A 19,193-nucleotide genomic window follows, 5' to 3' on the forward strand; every position below is an offset into this window, starting at 1 on the left:
CAGTCTAAAGGTTACCATGGTAACCACGGACACTACAGATTAAGAAACTATATCAGTTGAACTCTATGGATGACTTTTTTTCAACCTCATTTACTACGCAACTATGTAAAATCTTGGTTTAACACAAAAACAAAACACACTTATTATTGGAGTAAGGACATGCTCAGGGAGCGAGATACTAACATTATATGAGTCAAACTCCTACAGGTTTCTTGGGAGGATTGCACTTTAAAAGACACTTATGCTTCTCTAACTCACCCTGTTACTCACATAACTGATCTGCTTCCCAGCCCACTTCAATGGGACTCTCCTCTTACTCACATCCCATGCATCAGTTACACCCCCCCCCCCAAAAAAAAGTAAGTGTGTGTGTGTGTGTTCTAACAAATCAGAAATCTGCAGCACATCCAGAACTTCCCGGGGTGCTGCTGATAAAGTAACAGATTATAGGAAAATGTAGGCACTCCCAGGTCTTGCAAGTTATATAAAAAAATAAAATTATATATCAAATGGAAATATTACTGTATGCTCATCTGCATGTCTTAGACAGGTCTGCAACCCCGCCTTTCACCATTATCACCCAGCATACAGTGCTTCCACTGCAGCAAGGGATTATACATATTTGAATGATCAAAGATATATATTTGAATGATCAAAGTTTCGGTTCACAATATGGAGAAAGGTCCAATGTTGAACAAAAATGTTGATCATTCAATAATATCACCCCCCCCCTACTTACAAGACCTGCGATGCTTCTGTTCCAATAAAGAATCTTTCTCAAGAAACCAAAGAGTTGATTTTTGTTTCCATTAAATCTTCTCCCATAACTTGAGAAACTGACTGTATAACCCCGTCCTTTTAATGTAACCATGTGTCGTTATATCTCTGTGCCCGGGACATACATGAAAACGAATACATGAAAACGATGCATTACTTCCTGGTAAAACATGTGTTTATATATAAAACACATGTGAAAGGCCTATCTTGTTCTATAGTGTAATTACCCAGCTTTGGGTAGCGCACCCCGGCCAGATATAGTCGTTAGCGGGGTGCTGCCGCTTTTTCTTGTTTAATTACTATTATCGTTTCTTTGCAAAGCACAAACATGTTCCGCAGCGAGGTACGATTGGGGTAGAGAGTTATGTATATTACGTGAACAGGATGACGTACCAAATACGCAGATAGGTTTACAACATGCTAGTGTAAAAAGGAAATTCATTCTTTTTTTTTTAAGGGGGTTTCTTTTAAAAAGGGGGAGGGGAGATCAGTTTCTGTGTTTTAATTTCTTAATTAGCACTCTTGAGATATAAACACAGACACGAAGGCTAATTACCCCCAAGCTGTCTAGAGTCTGGAATTTATGCTGGCAAAGACGACTAGAAATCCCGCCATTGAGTCCTATTTGTTCAATGTGTAGGATGTTCTAATAAAATTAAACAAACGTTTCCAAATCGCAGGAGCGCCTTTTATCTGCGAGCCTCCCAAGTCTTCCCTGAACACCCCCTAAAAAAAAAGGAGAATAAGCATACACCCACAAATAAAAGTATAAAATGAACATACACAACTGTATACTCAAGGTCTATCTTAAATCCCCTCCCGGACACCAAAAGGCAGTTAAAGGTTTCACATGGTGCTATGGAACAACCAAAAGGGACTATTCCCAAGAGCTTACAATCTAGTTGGATATCTAGGACACATGGACATGATGATGGGAATCCACATGCCTGGACCTCAAAGCCGTAACCTGTTACTTAATGCCAGGAAGTAAATGTAGCACTTCCCAGAACCCCAGGCACAACACATCACCGCCCCAAGGAGCCAAGAATCAAGTATGCAGCAGCAGATACAATGGGTCACAAAATACGTCGGAGCCAAGCACCTTAACCACAAGGGCACCTATACCCTCAGCCACAACACTCTATCCCTTTATTGTGCCTATGTCTTTATTTATATAGCGCCATCCATGTACATAGCGCGTCACCGCAGTAACACACGGGACATTATAATATAACACATAGTGGGAATAAGCGCTTCAGACATAAAAGTAACATTAGGAAAAGGAGTCCCTGCCCCGAAGAGCTTACAATCGTATGTATACGTATAGCTCTGCGGTGCTGGCACTTAGTGGTTAACAGGTGAGTGTTCACTTGGAAGTGGACCGTGGAGGGAGCTGCACTGGAACGATAGAGATACTTAGTACTGCTGTGTACAATGCCACATGCAGAGAGATGGTAGAATGGGTAAAAATCACAGTTTAGGACCCAGGTCAGAATCTGCCTTTGAAAAGGTATCCACATCTGTACCAACAGGGCCATGAGCGGAAGCAGGGGGCTGCCGAACCCACTGCCAGAGAGCAGAGGGGACGCACATCAGAAAAGGACAATGATTAACACCAGCTTTTGTCTGCAGATCACTTCTTCTAATTAAGTAATAGGTACCCCGAGGGCACAGGGCCTTTATTAATTATCCGGCAGCCTGCAGGGAGATGTGGCAAACACTGCTCACACACTCCGGTGGTGGGGACTCTTTTGGGAGAGATGGTCTTTTTGCCAGTGCCGCATACAATAACGTGAAAGTACTCAGCCATCAAAACACCTTGTCAGCCATTTTGAACGTAGCAATCGCACCCCCAATGTTTGTTTTGCCGGGTAATTAGGTTTTTAAATTGGCAGTCAAAACAAAACAAAAAAGAAAAAAACACTAACAAATATGGCTGCAGGGTCACCGAACAAAATCAGCAACAGCATCCCGCCAGGACACTGTGGTTTTGACGAACCGACGCAAACCCGAGCAGCCATACTGTTCTTGTCCAGTAGATTTAAACTTGAATTGCCAGACGTGTGTGTTAATTCATGATGGCAGATACAATAGAGATCTTCAAGAAAAGGTCGGACATCTTTTTAGACAGGTATACAGGGATATACCTAATAAGTTTACAGGGGAAGGACGGTGTCACAGGGAATAATCTGATTGCCAATATTTGGAGTCAGGAAGGAATTTATTTTTCTCCTACGAGATATCATTGGATGATGTGTCACTGGGGTTTGTTTGCCTTCCTCTGGATCAATATACTGCAAATACAAATACTGTGTAGGATAAAATATCCATAGTCTAAATTTAGCATAGGTTGAACTTAATGTCTGTATACTGTGTATCTGTTTTTCAGCCTCATCTACTGTGTAACTGTGCAACGTTACATAACGCAAGGTATATGTAATAGCGTTGCTACTAAAGGCCCAGTAGTGTATTATTCCACATAGATGCACTTACCAGAACTCCCTCCTACTGTCTCTGTACGTTCTCCCTACCTACCAATTAGATTGTAAGCTCCTCGGAGCAGGGACTCCTCTTCCTTAATGTCTAAAGCACTTATTCCCATGATCTGTTATTTATTGGATTACCACATGTATTACTGCTGTGAAGCGCTATGTACATTAATGGCGCTATATAAATAAAGACATACAATACAATAATATACGACACATTCTGCTGCAGGAAGGACACTGTAGCAGCGATGCCACGGTCGCTGTGATCTGGGCTGGGTTATAGCACATTTAGTGACAGTGTGTCCATGTTTTGGAGGCCGCGAAACAGGAGGTTTTTTTCTCCCTTTTCTTCTGAAGTTGAAAGCACCGGGAAGATTTGACATTGTGGTTATGTGATTAGGGTGCATCGCTGGACCCACGAAAGAGAGGAGAACTCTCAAAAAGGCTGTCCTAAAATATCAATGGTTAGGCCAAATAAAACACCGATTTCCATTTAATTCATGATTAGGGTGAGAAATCAAAAGGTCTTAAAAAACAGAAGTATTTTGTGGGAGCCCTTAGGAATCCGGGCAAGCAAATAAAAATTTACAGGGCTCAATAAAAGTGGCCACCACCATGAATAACATCCAGCCTGATTTATTACCCTGCTTGTCCTCATTGCTAGAACCTTCCTTGTGGAAAAAAAACAAACAAAAAGTACCCTTTGCCCTGGTCTGCTGCCCCTGTGTGATATCCTGCACCCATACAGCCTTCTACTCTGCAGTAATGTGCAGTAGTAGAACCCTTACCCCACAGCAGGGGTCAAAGTGTGAAGTCACTAAGGGGCAAAGGGTACCCCTAGTTGTTGTTTTATTATTTGAACACAGGGTACCACTATTTAAAAATACACAATTGTAATAAATGTCCAAACTTACAAATTCGACTATTTCTTTTATACCATTACTTTATAGGGTGCCCGCTCATAGTCTTTGCACTAGCTGTGTGTTAGGCCACCAAAAGGTCAGGTTTTAAAGGATATCCCTGCTTCAGTAAAGGTGGCTCAACCAGTGCTGAAGCAGGGATATCCTGACCTGTCGGTGGCCCTTGAGGTCTGGCCACCCCTGGAGTAGGATATCACAGGGCAACTGAAAATTAGCACGCACAAAAAGAGAGAGAGTGTTTCCGGGGTCTCTTCTCTACACAGAAGTTGGAACGATCTGCGCGGTCATACTCCATACTGCTGTGTAATGCAGTATGCTCATTTTCAGAGGGAGTACTGTGCACAGAATGCAAAGTGATTAACAGAAGGACCGGCCTGACAGAGAAAAATGAGTGAGAGCCCATCTCCACAGTGGTCATTTTAACCCCTTCAGCACCAGGGGGTGGGAGGCTGTAAAGCGATGTGTTGTGGCACTGAAGTATATATATGTTTTAAGGATACATGTGATATATTGGATGGGCAACTCCAGTCCTCAAAGGCCACCAACAGGTCAGGGTTTCAGGTTATCCCTGCTTCAGCACAGGTGGCTCAATCAGTGGCTCAGTCTTGAGCCACCTGTGCTGACACAAGGATATCCTGAAAGCCTGACCTGTTGGTGGCTATTGATATATATATATATATAGATATATATATATTCCATCCTAGATGTGGCTGTGTTAAGGCCTCTTAAGTAACTTGGTCATACAAAAGCTAGAATGTGTTTATTACATCTTTCTGTCAAATTCCTTTTGTTTGGTTTTTAATAACCAGTCAATTAAAACACATGTTTCTTTATCTGCTGAAGTAGAAAGAACCAACATCTCTTGCTTTCTCCATAAAGGTTTTTCCCCCTTCCTTTATAATTAACATAGTAGCTCTTTGCTTTACAAGCTGCTAAATCCTAGAAGTGGCCCTTGATCCAGATCTCTCAATATGTACAAAATACAACAAAGACTCTCCAAATAACCGATAGAAACTGCTGCATGAAATAATCCAGCACAGACAAGTCGGACAGAAAGTCTAACAGGGGATAACAACTGAAAACGTCAATGTTTTGTGTTAAAAGGGGTTTCCCGGGCAGCTCCCTTCCTGTCCAGCCCGAGAAAGCTGCACCCCACCCGGCTGCTTATCCAGGTGAGCCCCAGGCTTTTGAGGCCTTATGGTGTATTCTGTACAGTCAATGAGGATTCGAGATATTACACACCACATCTTATTACACCCAATGCAGAGATCAAAGTCTCATATTCAGGAGCAAAATCCCTGCAAATAGCAATGAAAATCTCCAGCTCCACAGATGAGATGAATGAATGCAGCAGAGCTCAGATTGTGTAGCAGAGACTAGATTGTGCAGCAGAGCCTATGCCAGAGCATGGAAACCCAGCCACCGACATAAAGATCAGAGCAATGTATGAATCAGAGGCAAGGAACATGGAGAGGAGTGATCAGAGCATCGCATGTATCAGATCAGAGCATTGCATGTATCAGATCAATGTTACAATGTATCTGTACCCGCCAGTCTAACACCCCCTCCCCCTCAGCATGTCAGATCCAACAAAAAAAAACACACACACACACACACAAGTGCTAAAAACAGAAGGAAATAGAAGATTATATGCAGCTTACCAGGACAGCCAGCAAAGTCCCAGGCATGTGCTGTGAGCTCCCAGGATCCAGGACTTGGAGGGGGAAGGGAAGCAGGATGGTGGTTGTAAAAAAAAAAAAAAAGAGGAGGGGAAGGAGAGTCCTTTTGTATCAGAGCAGCTTTTGTTTCCCAACATTGCAATAGAAAGTGCACATTTTCAGGGTGGGGGCGAGGCAGCTCCCAGTCCTGTGTGTGCAGGGTCCCTGCTGGAGTGGGATGTGTTGCAGGTAATGAAGGGATCCCCTGTATTTGTGTGTGTTCCTCTGTGTCTCCCTGGCTGTGTGTGTGTGTGAATACACTGACTGCTGCTCCATGCAACACCTCTTTGGCTCTTCCCAGCACAGGGCTCTCCTCCCCCTTCTCCTGCCCTTCACCATTGTCTGAGATCAGATTCCCATATCCCCTTTCTTTTTAATTTGTTGCTGTTTCAAGGGATCCAGGCCGGGCAGACCTTGGGGCTTTTTGGCCTGATCGTATTTGGGGATATTTTTTTATTTTTTTTCCCTCATTCCACCCAACCGAGAAAAAAACGGAACAAAAGTAATTAATAAATAATAATAATAAAATAGTTACAATTATTGCTAAGGTTCTGCCTTATATATATATATATTTTTTTTAATGTGTTTTTGTAGGGACGAGGTGCTAGAACCCTAGCGCCATATAATTTAAACTACAATACATAATTCACTTTTAAATAAAAAGCTTAATTCCTAATAATTTCATAATCATTACTTTAAAAAAAAAAAAAAACCTCAGCTCCCCAAACAGGTCAGGTTTGCAGGATATCCCTGCTACAGCAGCCTTTGACTGAGCCTCTGATTGAGCCACCTGTGCTGAAGCTGGGATATTCAGAAGGGACGGGGGGCTTGAGGACTGGCGTAGTGCACCCCTGCCCTAAGTGGTCATACTACCGGCACCGAACTCAAAGTACTGAATACACAGTGTTTATTATTCCGTATGACACATGATAAGCCGACGTTTCGGTGCCCAGAGGGACCTTCTTCAGGGGTTATCAGGGGTTATATGGAGTAATAAACACAAATTATTTAGTCACAGAGTGGTTGCGGTATTATGAGCACTTAGATGATCATCTACTTATTTCTCACAATATCTATCACCGTACACGGACCTTTTAAGGCATTACTAACACTTGTGCGGCCATCTTGACCTTGTGTGTATATATATATATATATATATATATATATATACACACCATTAGATTGTAAGCTCTTCGGGGCAGAGACTCCTTTCCCTAGATGTTACTTTTATGTCTGAAGCACTTCCTCCTATTATGTGTTATTTGTATTATTTGGTATTCATATGATTATTATGTGTATTACTGCTGCGAAGCGCTAGGTACATGAATGGTGCTATACAGGAGGGCCCCACTAATACAGCGGGTTCCGTTCTGAGGACCTGCCGGAAAGTGGAACCGGCGATTTTCGTTAGGTGCGCATGCGCAGACCGGCAATGTGCCGTTCTGCGCATGCGCAACAGAAGGAAACCCCTCCATTCTGCACATGCGTGACCCCGGGCCGGCCCGTTCTGCGTATCCTCGACCCCTGGCCGACCCATTCTGCATATGCGCGGACATGGCAGCCCCTTTCTCGGCACCGCCGTATCGGCGGATCGCCGAAAAGCGGAGCGCCGAGAAGCGGGGCCCTGCTGTATAAAAAAAAGACATGCATACATACACTATCGTACAGGTGCAGCATGGATAATAATAAGGGTACAAGAGCACTGGACCTTGGCATTAGGAAGTTATAGTCAATATAGATCGTAGGAATAAATGTCCAAGTAATAAGGGCATTAGTGCATGCCACAGAAAGTACGCCGTGTATTTGGCGAAAGCGAGGTGTAGTTATTAGAATTCTCCGGGCTATTTCGATGTTTCATTGCTGATAATTGAATGTTTTCCTTTTTCACATTCCACAATACTGTACAATGTAACTCTGCTCGAATAGCTTCACATTTGTTATATTTAATGCTTGCCTATAATTTTGTAGGCAAGGGCAGGCAATTGCTTTTTTTAAAAACCATTCCATTTATTTTAGCTTTAGCAGCAGAAAAGGCCTGCTACGTGTTCTGTATATAAAACCAATAATGGATTCCTTTCCTGTATTGGGTAAAAGGGTTAACCCCTTCACAACCAGCTCTGCAGTGTGTTACTGGCACATCTGGCAGTGAAGGGGTTAAGACTGGAATGAATTATCACGGGGGTGGACAACTCCAGTCCTCAAGGGTCAGGTTTCTGCTTCAGCACAGGTGACTCAATCAGTGGCTCGGTCGAAGACTGAGCCACTGATTGAGCCACCTCGGCTGAAGCTGGGATATCCTGAAAACCTGACCTGTTGGTGGCCTTTAAGGACTGGAGTTGGCTACCCCTGTACTATCAGATGCCAAATGATTTCCAGCAGGTAGATAAACTCCAGGGTGCGTTGGGCAGGATCTGACTTTGCTTCTCCCCACGCCCTACTCAGGCTTCCACAAAATATGCAAGAATTTGATCCCACCCCTACTGCTCTCAGAGAGGGAACTCGCAGAATGTCATTCACCTTGTACACAGCCCGGAGGTTACATTTTATTTATTAAATGTGTTACCCGGAAGTAATACATTGAGCGTTACCTCTCGTTTCCAAGCATGTCCTGGGCACGGAGTTATTTATCGGAGGGTATTGATTTTTTCTGTGGGTTGGGGGTTTAGCCCACTCAATGCAGGAAGAGCTCAACCAGCATTGGTACGGTTAATGATCATGGCATGTACACTGGTACCATTAAACAAAAAGTGTATACAATACTATCAGGTTTGGTACAGCTCTATAGAGTCGCATACCTATGCCAGGAATAAGAGTGAGCAGAATAAATGGCTGTTACCATCACCAAGACTATGTTTTAATTGGAGCTCTTCCCTGTCAATGCCCACCAAGTGCCGTCTCGATGCCCACTAAGCTCTGTCTCTCTGCCCACCAAGCGCTGTCTCGATGCCCACCAAGCGCTGTCTCGATGCCCACCAAGCGCCGACTTGCTGCTCACCAAACGCCGTCTCGATGCTCACTAAGCGCCATCTCGATGACCACCAAGCTTTGTCTCAATGCTCACCAAGCGACGTCTCGCTGCCCACCAAACCCTGTTTCGCTGCCCACCAAGCACCGTCTCAATGCCCACCAAGCACCGTCTCAATGCCCAGCAAGCACCGTCTCGATGCCCACTAAGCTCTGTCTCGCTGCTCACCAAGCGCCGTTTCGCTGCCCACCAAACCCCGTTTCGATGCCCACCAAGCACCGTCTCGATGCCCACCAAGCACCGTCTCAATGCCCGCCAAGCACCATCTCAATGCCCGCCAAGTGCCGTCTCAATGCCCGCCAAGCACCATCTCAATGCCCACCAAGCACCATCTCAATGCCCACCAAGTGCCATCTCAATGCCCACCAAGTGCCGTCTCAATGCCCACCAAGTGCCGTCTCAATGCCCACCAAGTGCCGTCTCAATGCCCACCAAGCACCATCTCAATGCCCACCAAGTGCCGTCTCAATGCCCACCAAGTGCCGTCTCAATGCCCACCAAGTGCCGTCTCAATGCCCACCAAGTGCCGTCTCAATGCCCACCAAGCACCATCTCAATGCCCACCAAGTGCCGTCTCAATGCCCACCAAGCACCATCTCAATGCCCACCAAGCACCATCTCAATGCCCACCAAGTGCCGTCTCAATGCCCACCAAGTGCCGTCTCAATGCCCACCAAGCACCATCTCAATGCCCACCAAGCACCATCTCAATGCCCACCAAGTGCCGTCTCGATGCCCACCAAGTGCCGTCTCGATGCCCACCAAGTGCCGTCTCAATGCCCACCAAGCACCATCTCAATGCCCACCAAGTGCCGTCTCAATGCCCACCAAGTGCCGTCTCAATGCCCACCAAGTGCCGTCTCAATGCCCACCAAGCACCATCTCAATGCCCACACCATCTCAATGCCCACCAAGTGCCGTCTCGATGCCCACCAAGTGCCGTCTCTCCAACTTTAAAAAAAAAAAAACTCATCTGTTCAACTTAACCCTTTGGGTCCCGTTTGACGTTACTACCGCGCCATGGGGTCTGGCACTCCAGGGGCTCCATGCTATAATAACTACGTCATAATCTTACTGCGCGCTTTTCCAGGGGAGGTTGCGTTCTGCGCGGCTGCGGAGCATAGAATGTAATATTACCAGGAGAGGAACGGAAGAGGACTCCCCTTCCACCATCATCATCAGTGACCGGAGTGATCGCCAGTGCCACGGCCCGTCTAGCACTCAAAGGGTTAACATAGTCCTAGATCTCCTCTACTCGCTAAGCTACAGTGTACTCTTATACGCCCTGAAATGTACGCAAACTATTTCTGGTAGTGTCGCCACACGCCAATTAGACTGTCAGCTCCTCAGGGCAGGGATATTCTGCTAATGTTACATTTATGCCGCCTCTATTAGTATATTGCCTTAACTAGAATTGCATTGTAACGTTGTACAACGAGCTGATTTCCTTATCGGTGCTATAAAAATATACTGACATACATGCAAAAGAGAACACAAAGTATCACAGATTTTATTTTCAAAGCAGCCCTCTGATCTGCCGGTGGCTGATGTTAAAGCTGCTCTATTTCAATCTGAAACTCACCGGCCCTTTATCCCCTGTACCCAATTTTCCAACTCTATCTGTCCATGAAATGTCTGTGAGTTTACTGTATATCCTGCTCTGTTCTTTTAATGTAACCATGTATTGTTATAACTCTGTGCCCAGGACATACTTGAAAACGAGAGGTAACTCTCGGTGTATTTATTCCTGGTAAAACATTTTTTTTTTATATTTAAATAAAATAAATGTTCTAACTTCAAAATATCATTTGCTCGCATAAACATTTCCAGAAATGTGGGGAGTGTTAAGTATATGGGGCATAATCAATCATGCTTTTTAAATACTAAGTCAAGACTATGGCATTCATTTTACCCCTCCTACACCCTAAAAAAATATTATATATATACACACACATATTATATGTATATATTTACATATATATATATATATATATATATATATATATTATATATATTTTTTTTATTTTTATTATTATTATTATTTTTTACTGACCTCTAGCTGGCTCACTTTCCTCAAATTGCATCTGTATTCTCAACCACAGATAGTGTATGAAGGGGGGGGGGGGGAGAATTCGGATACAGGAAGGCCGTGTGTATAACAAACCCTATTACTTATTACCTACAAAGAGTGTGGGGGGGGGGGGAGATTCACTCATTTGATTATAAGGTTATATGTAGATAGCAAGCAGCCTATCTTATTGCGTTCCGGATTGCAATTTGTTATAGCAGATCCAGTCCTCAAGGGCCACCAACAGGTCAGGTTTTCAGGATGTCCCTGCTTCAACACAGGTGGCTCAATCAAAGACCTGTGCTGATTTTTAAACAATATCAGAGGTTTGTGTTTAGGGCTGAACGCAAATGTAGCTGTTTGAAAGCCTGGGCCACAAATGGAACTTTTGGCCACGTGTGGGGGCATTGTGATTTCTACGCTATCTGCCACATGAGCATGGAGCTGGAATGCCCGTGGATTTCTGGTGCCACCGGTTCTCCCGGCACTGAAATGCTTAAAAGACAATATCCAGCTGACTCCAGGTCACCTTTGGGACAGAGGTTCAGTCCGGCTTTTCTTCACACCTCACACCAAAGCATCTAACAGACTTCGCAACGGAAGACCAGCACTGGATTCTTATGAAACAGGTGACTTGGAGTCAGTTGGCACGTGTGCAGCAAGGTGTGTCACACGGAATGGAAACACGCCGTGGGTGTTACATGACACAAGACTGTTTTCAGTATCTGGAAGGTGCAGGGAGAGCCTTTAAAGACGAGGATTTTGCCACGGCACCTTATAAAATATACTTGGCATTGGTTATAAACGTGTGCGGCTGGAGATTGCCATTCAGCTGATTTTATGTTAAAGCTGCAGTGCCACCAAGAGAAATATTTAGCGTTAAAAAAAAATATAGACAAATGAGTATTTTAAAATCAATTTTGATGTATTTATTTTTCTTCTGTAGTGGGGTCTCTTCATGCTTATTTAATTCATCATCTACTTCCTTTTAAGGCAGGGGTGTGCAACTCCTATCGTCAAAGACCACCAACGGGTCAGGTTTTTGGGATATCCCTGCTTCAGCACAGGTGGCTCAATCAGTGTCTGACTAAGCCACTGATTGAGCCACCTGTGCGGAAGCAGGGATATCCTGAAAACCTGACCTGTTGGGGGGGGGGGGGAGGACTGGAGTTGAGAACACCCTGCCTGAACACATTCAGAGCCCCGGGTTGCAGGGCCCCCCGGTCTGGCATTGAAAGGGTTAAGAGCAGCTGTACTTCACAATGGCACAAGCTCCTACATGACAACATCTATAAAGGAGGGTTGTGATGGCAAATTATACCTTGATCTTGCTGTGGGAGAAAAGCCGGCCTAGTTATTAAATATAAGCTGTGGATTGCGAGCACTTCTAAACATCTTCTGAGGCATTGAGCTGCCGGGCCGAATTGAAGCGAGGGCTCGAAGCCTCTCCTGCTTTCTTATCCCTGACAAAGAAAAGATTAGTAAATCATGCAAGCGCCTTATTTGGTCCAGAAAAAGTAAAAAAAAAAAATAATTGTATTAAATAGTGTAATACCTTGAAGTGGAGGTTTATAGTTACATAGTAGATGAGGTTGAAAAAAGACATACATCCATCAAGTTCAACCTATGCTAAATTTAGACAACAGATACTTTATCCTATATCTATCTATACTTCCTTATTGATCCAGAGGAAGGCAAACAAAAAACCCCAGTGTCATATCATCCAATGATATCTCATAAGGGGAAAAATACATTCCTTCCTGACTCCAAGTATAGTACTGTATACAAGCTTTTTTTTTTTTACGACGAATTGGCTATATGGAGGACCCTGTGAATTATCAAATCTTGTTCACTGTAAACCTGGGCTTCTCAAAATATGGAAGATAAACGTTTTTAACTGGTGTCCCCGAAGCACCTCCAAATTCACAGCTCGATCAGTCCTCTCTTGCCAACGAGAGGGGTGTGAACCAGTTCCACCTCACTTTGCAAAAAAGTTCCTGTCATTCTTTTAGGGATCTTGAAAATGGGTGAAACTCACCCATTTTTATCAGGTTTGGTCAGCAATTTTTTTTTGTATAAAACTGCTGGCATAATTTGGGATCAATGTAGGATATTCGCAGTTGTGCCAAGGTTTCATCCATCTGCAATGCCAATATGTGCACCATTGCCATTTAAATATCTCTACCCTTTTTATGATGTCACAGACTTGTATTTGTTTCTAAACACATTCATTTCCCCCCTTCCATCTCTTTGGGTAATACCCAGCATGCATCTATCTCTCCATACTTCTTTGAGTTGCCTGGAGTTTCTGAATTATTTTCACATTTAGAATCTAGACTAGGATATTCTCACTTCCGTACAGGAGCACAGGTATAATACTCTGGTCAAACACATTCAACTTGAATCTTGAGACTTCCTTTAAAAGATTGCCTTGTGTCTTAAAATGTTCTCCATCCCATCTTCATTCTCCTATTTATTTAATTCACAAGGTCCCCATGCTTTCCATATTTGCTGGCCAAGGTAGACATTGTTTTAGACTTTTCGTTATAATCCATCTATTGTGATTTTTGTTGAGTTGACACATTTGTTGAACAATTCATATGGAGGCTCATTGTCTTGCTTCATTAAATAATCAGGTTTGTCGCCGGAGGTCCTCTGAATTTGTGGCAATAATGAACAAAGTCACCTGCAAATTGAAGGTGACTCACATATATTCACACCTGATTTTTGATGACCTTTTCTTCTCAAGTCATTGTCTTGAACAGTTCTTCAAGCGTTGCTGTCAAAAGCTTTGGTGACATGCAGTCCGCCTCTTGTCCACACCTTTTGTGGAGCCTTATCTTGTATTTATCCTAATGTAGTCTAATATGGATGTGGCATTTTTGTAAATGTCCCTTATAGGACTGGTAGATCATATTTATTACTTGGAGAAATCACCTTGTTTCGTGTACAGGTTGGATGTGGTCCATTGTATTGAGTCCACTGCAATATCCCGCTCGTTCTCTGCAAATTCCAGAATCTGTTGCAACTGATTCATGAGAAACTCCTTTGTAAACACCCTATAAGGGATTGGAATGAGACTGGTTGGTCTGCAGTTCTTGAGGTCTTCTGTGTCTCCTTCCTTATGGATGAGGATGCCATTGGGTTGCTTGGGAATTTCCCTGTTGATTGATGGTGGTTTCTTCTGGAGCTTCATTTCCCTGATTATGCCCGGTGTTATCTGTTGCTTCTTAACCCATTCATTTCCCCCAGTCTCTGTGTAATACCAACATACATGATGATACTTCTTTGAGTTGTCTGTAGTTTCTGAATTATTTTCACATTTCCAAGTCAAGTTTCACGTCCATCATATGTGTTCGTGTAAAATTTCTTGTAGAAGTCATCAACTGTTTTGATGATATGTGCACAGTATTTTATTGTTGATCCATCATCATATTTAAAGAGGCAATCCAAGCAGCTTTAAAATATATATATTATTTATATACAGCCTTTGATTATCTTTATTGAAAATGAATTACCTAAGATACAGATCGATTGGTTCTCCCGTGATCGTCAGCTAAATCCTGTTTCCCAGGGTTCACTAAATGGCTGCCTTTCAGTTTCAAATCAATCCTTCAGTCAGTGTAACTCAGCAGCTACAATGTATTCTTATATTACTAATGTAACATTAACTATTGTTACAGTTTGCTGCTCAAACTGCTTGGAATATTGGCAACAAAAATTTCACAAACAGCAAAGTGTTACACTGATCTTTCACTTCTTATTTAAAAATCGCTATAGAAATCAACGGATGTTCAGTATATTAAAACTCATTAAAAATGGCATTAAGGGTTGAATTCATAAAAGTCAGTAAGTATCTTAAACTACAGAACTGATTTATTTTAAAAAACACATTAGAATATTGCTTGGTTTGCTCCTTTAAGTGCAACAATTTGCTTCTCCCCAGGAATAAATCGCTGCCGCCTCTCCTTTAAACCTTTGTTATCTTCCTCACCATATCCCAGTTACGTTTTCTGCCATACCCCGTTATATGTTTGCGATCGTCTCGCACAGCTCTGCAGATTCAACTTGTGTTCTTGTGTCCCGCTGTTTCTTGCAATTCCTCAGTAACTGCTTTTGTCTCGTCTGCGTTTTTTTCTTATCCTGGTTTTTCTTAGCAATTCCATCAGTTTTATCTGCACTTTCAGCTATAATCTCCATACATATGTTGTATTTGTTTGTCAAAGTATCCCTGTGCATCTCGAGCGCGCTGAAGCAGATTTAGCTCCTGTTGAAATTCTCCACTATTATTCTTGAGGTTCTTATTGATTGTTTTGTCTTCTTTTTAATCAACTTTCTTCTCTCTATTATCACATCAAGATGTAATTTGCAGTAAACCAATCACTGATCACTTATGTCAGAACCATTAAGGATGGTACAGTCTTTAATCAGAAGATTTGTATTAGTTAGGACAGCGGTGCGTAAACAGGGGGGGGTGCTAGATTTTTGGGGGGGCGCAGCAGTTATAGAGGTCCCGCGCTCTCCCCCCAGGCATTTAAATTAAATGCCGGCAGACCGCGCAAGGCCTCTATAATACACTTACCTTCCCGTGACGTGTCGTCCTGGTAACCTGGCGTCAAATTACGCCGCGGGTCACGTGGCGTGCCGTTACCATGGCGACGTGACATCACATGACCCCACTTCATTAGACGCCGGGGTCGTGGGGGTGGGGGGACGAGGCGCCGAGGAGAGCAGGCAGGGGTGCGCACAGGGAAAAGTGTGTGCACCCCTGGGTTAGCATATAGTCAATTTAATTCTTGAACCATTGGGTATATTCCACGTCAGTGATCTATTGAAATTGTTCTTGGATAAAGATGCACGATAAAGAAGTTTTCACACTGCAAGTTCTACCAATCGGTTTCCACGTTCATTCCTGATGCCGTCACCAGACTTCCCGACCAGTGCCTCCTCCTTTCTACTGGGAACCAATCTTTTGCATTGAAATCTCTCATCATGATCTTGAAGTGACAAGTCTGCCGTTTCATTGTCTGTGTGACTCGATATTGGAGCATACGGCTGGACAGTTTGAAGCTCGCATCTCTGAATGATGCGCCCGGCTTCACTTTCTGATAAACTATTATTCTCCACTAGTTTCTTTTTCCATTTCGTGTTCATGGTGAAGCCCAATCCGCTGATTCTGTCCCGGGCCTGGCGGCAGAGGGTTAGGCCCGACTTTCGCTCCTGGCCGCCCCCGGGTGGGCCTCTCTCCGCTGCTGGGTTAAGCCAAGACGGACCCCACAGCCACCCTGGTGGGTGCAGGGGTGGAATGGGACAGAGTAAGAGGGAGTGGGAATCTAAGAGAAGAGGGGGAGAGTAAGGTTAAGCGGTTAGGGAAAAGGAGGGATGAGGAAGAGGGGGGTGAGGAGGGAAAGGGAGAGAGTGTTAGAGGGAAGGGGGAAGAGTGCGAGGAGGGGAGGGTGGGATGAGAGGGAAGATGGGAAAGAGAGACGAAGGGGGGACGGAAAATGGGACAAAGGGGGGACTCAAAGGGATGTCTACAGGGAGGAGCAGACACCCCTCCCCTCATCCCAGGACCATGTGGCTCTGGGCCCCGGGAAAGATGTCAGCGCCCCTTCTGCACCTGCTATCCCTTTTGCAGCAAGAGGGTTCAGACAGAACAGGGTGGCGCAGAGAGGAATAACTATTCTAATTTACCAAAGGCGTCAATTTTCCATAAACAATAAAAACGCAATAAGAACACACACATCCCGCTGCAGAGATTTGAAACACAATTGTTTGGTTAGCGTAGGCCAGGGGTGGCATATTCCAGTCCTCGAGAGCCACAAAACAGGTCAGGTTTCCAGGAAATCCCTGCTTCAGCACAGGTGGCTCAATCAGTGGCTCAGCCTTTGCCACTTGTGCTGAAGCTGGGATAGGCCGAAAACCTGACCTGTTGGTGGCTCTCGAGGACTGGAGATGGCCCTCCCCCTGGAGGTAGTGCCAGGCCTTGTCAATCTTACTCATAAAGTTGTATTCCTGTCTGTGTTATAATTGCCAAGTAAACCCAGGTCAGCAAAAGGTGTATCCAGCCCGATGTGCAAGCTTCTCTTCTGCTTCTCTTCTGCTTCTCTTCTGCTTCTCTTCTGCTTCTCTTCTGCTTCTCTTTTGCTTCTCTTCTCTCAATAGAAAAGTCATTAAAAAAAAAAATCCCCCCCTGCAAAGCCCATGAACCTTTGAGAACAAAAAGCGGAACTGGATCAACCTGTTCCTCTAATATGGGTTCACTCAGCAGCCCTACCAAATAAGAGGGGTCATGTTTTCTGTAGTGTTGGAAGGTGCCGTCCCTCTCAAAAATAAAGTTTGTTGTGCTTGGCCTCAAAACTGTCGTTTCCTGGGAAGGAGATGGCAGCCATCTTGCTCTATCCCCATTCCCCAACTCCCCCCCCCCCCAAAAGTTAACAATTACAAGCAGATATATCTGGTGTGCAATGAGATGGTAAAGAAAGCTAAGAGTCACTGTACAGAAACATGAAAAAATGTTATTGAAAAGTGGCACGAATGAAACATTTGCGTTTTTTTTTTAAATAGGATCGCTACTTTAAGGATGAAGTCCCACAAAGGACACCATTCAATGAAATATATGTGTTATGTTTTAAAGGGATAAATACCTTTAAAAAAATAATCAGATATGAGTATTTTTACATACTTTTATTTACAACAGAAGGTAAAAATGTAACTAAAATGTTGTACTTTTGTAGAAATTGTGTAAAGAAGGAATACTGCATTCCCTTCTTTTTTCTTATGTGTATATGTAAAGCGTGTGACAATGTCTAACTCTACATTCTTAAACTGGGAATCGTTTGGTGCTCCTGTTATATATCTGCTACAATCCTGATTGTGTGCCTAACATAATGGCCGCCTTTCAGTTTCAATCAATCCGTCTGTCAGTGTAACTCAGCAGCTAGAATGTGTCCTTATATTACTATGGTAACATTATATATTGTTGCAGTTTTCTGAAACTGCTGGGAACATTGGCAACAAATTATCCCAAACAGGTAAGTGTTACATCGATCTTGCACTGCTGGGGAGGTGGCCTAAAGCCTGCTATAGGAATCAGAGGATGCTCGGTGTATGAAAACTCATTAAAAATGGTACTAAGAGATGAATAACACAAAAATAAAAAAAACACTATTATCTAATATTACAGAACTGATTTATGAAAAAATAAACATAAGATTTCACGTTTTGCTGCTTTAGAAATACAGGTCTCCAGTTGTTGGAGATTACAGTGGAAATGCCAGGACGGGCGTCTCCGTTATAAGGATGGGCAGGTTGGCACTGCCAGGCGGTAATCCGACTCCTGAGTGCTGGGTGAAGACTTAGCCTGGTTTTTATTGGGGGAGGAGTAGCGTCACCGGCTTTTGAAGTGTTAAACCCTGGATTAACCCCTACGCGCCCGGGGGTCCTGCAGCACTTCTTGTAGCAAAGGGATGAAGACCTGGTGCCCATCCCTTTACTCCCCTGTGCCCCACAACTCCCCCTATTTATTGAAGAAATAAAATGTATCATTTCCCCCCCTCCCTGAAACATGTTCCTCTCTCTACAATAGACAGTGAAGAGATGTCAGTCATTTTTTTCTTCCATGTCCCTTTCATCAGAGCAATGCCTTAGCTCAGGGTGCTCAGCTCCGGTCCTCAAGATCCCCCAACCGGTCAGGTTTTAAGGATATCCCTGCTTCACCACAGGTGGCTCACTCCGTCCCTGCTTCAACACAGGTGGCTCACTCCGTCCCTGCTTCAGCACAGGTGGCTCAAACCTGACCTGTTGTGGGGGGTCTTGAGGATTGGAGTTGAGCCGCCCCTGCCTTAGCTAATACAAAATACGATTGCAAGCTCTTCGGGACAACACTTCATTGTGCCTGCCAGTACTGATGTATACAGCGCCGTGCGCCCTGCCACAGCTCTGCATCTCCATAAATGATTGTCCACGGAACAATAAGACTTGCTGACAAAAGTGGCTGCGCTTGCCCAGATTAACCGCAAACCTTGCACAATATTCCCAGTGTCGCGTTACAGAATCTGGCATTCCAGGAAGGGAAGTGGAAGGGTTAATGGGTGTGAGAGGGCGGGGGGGGAGGCCGCTTGTTGGAAGAGCTTTGCCCCCAAGCCCTTTCCATTCTCAGTGGGGATGACAGCTCCGCATACAAAGCTATTCATC

The 19,193-nt window shown here is 44.0% G+C and overlaps 1 protein-coding gene across 3 annotated transcripts in view; it reads right to left on the minus strand.

Annotated features, from left to right (window-relative positions):
* The window catches only part of VANGL2 (VANGL planar cell polarity protein 2), a 68,423-nt gene extending 62,231 nt beyond the window's left edge, over positions 1 to 6,192 (minus strand). For all 3 annotated transcript variants that reach the window (XM_075607740.1, XM_075607738.1, XM_075607739.1), the window contains exon 1: positions 5,848 to 6,192. The gene's annotated coding sequence lies outside the window, so the exon portion shown is untranslated. The remainder of the gene's footprint in view (positions 1 to 5,847) is intronic.
* Between the last annotated feature and the right edge of the window lie 13,001 nt (positions 6,193 to 19,193).

This window comes from Ascaphus truei, chromosome 7 (assembly GCF_040206685.1).
Source record: "Ascaphus truei isolate aAscTru1 chromosome 7, aAscTru1.hap1, whole genome shotgun sequence".
In the NCBI taxonomy this organism is placed as follows: domain Eukaryota; kingdom Metazoa; phylum Chordata; class Amphibia; order Anura; family Ascaphidae; genus Ascaphus; species Ascaphus truei.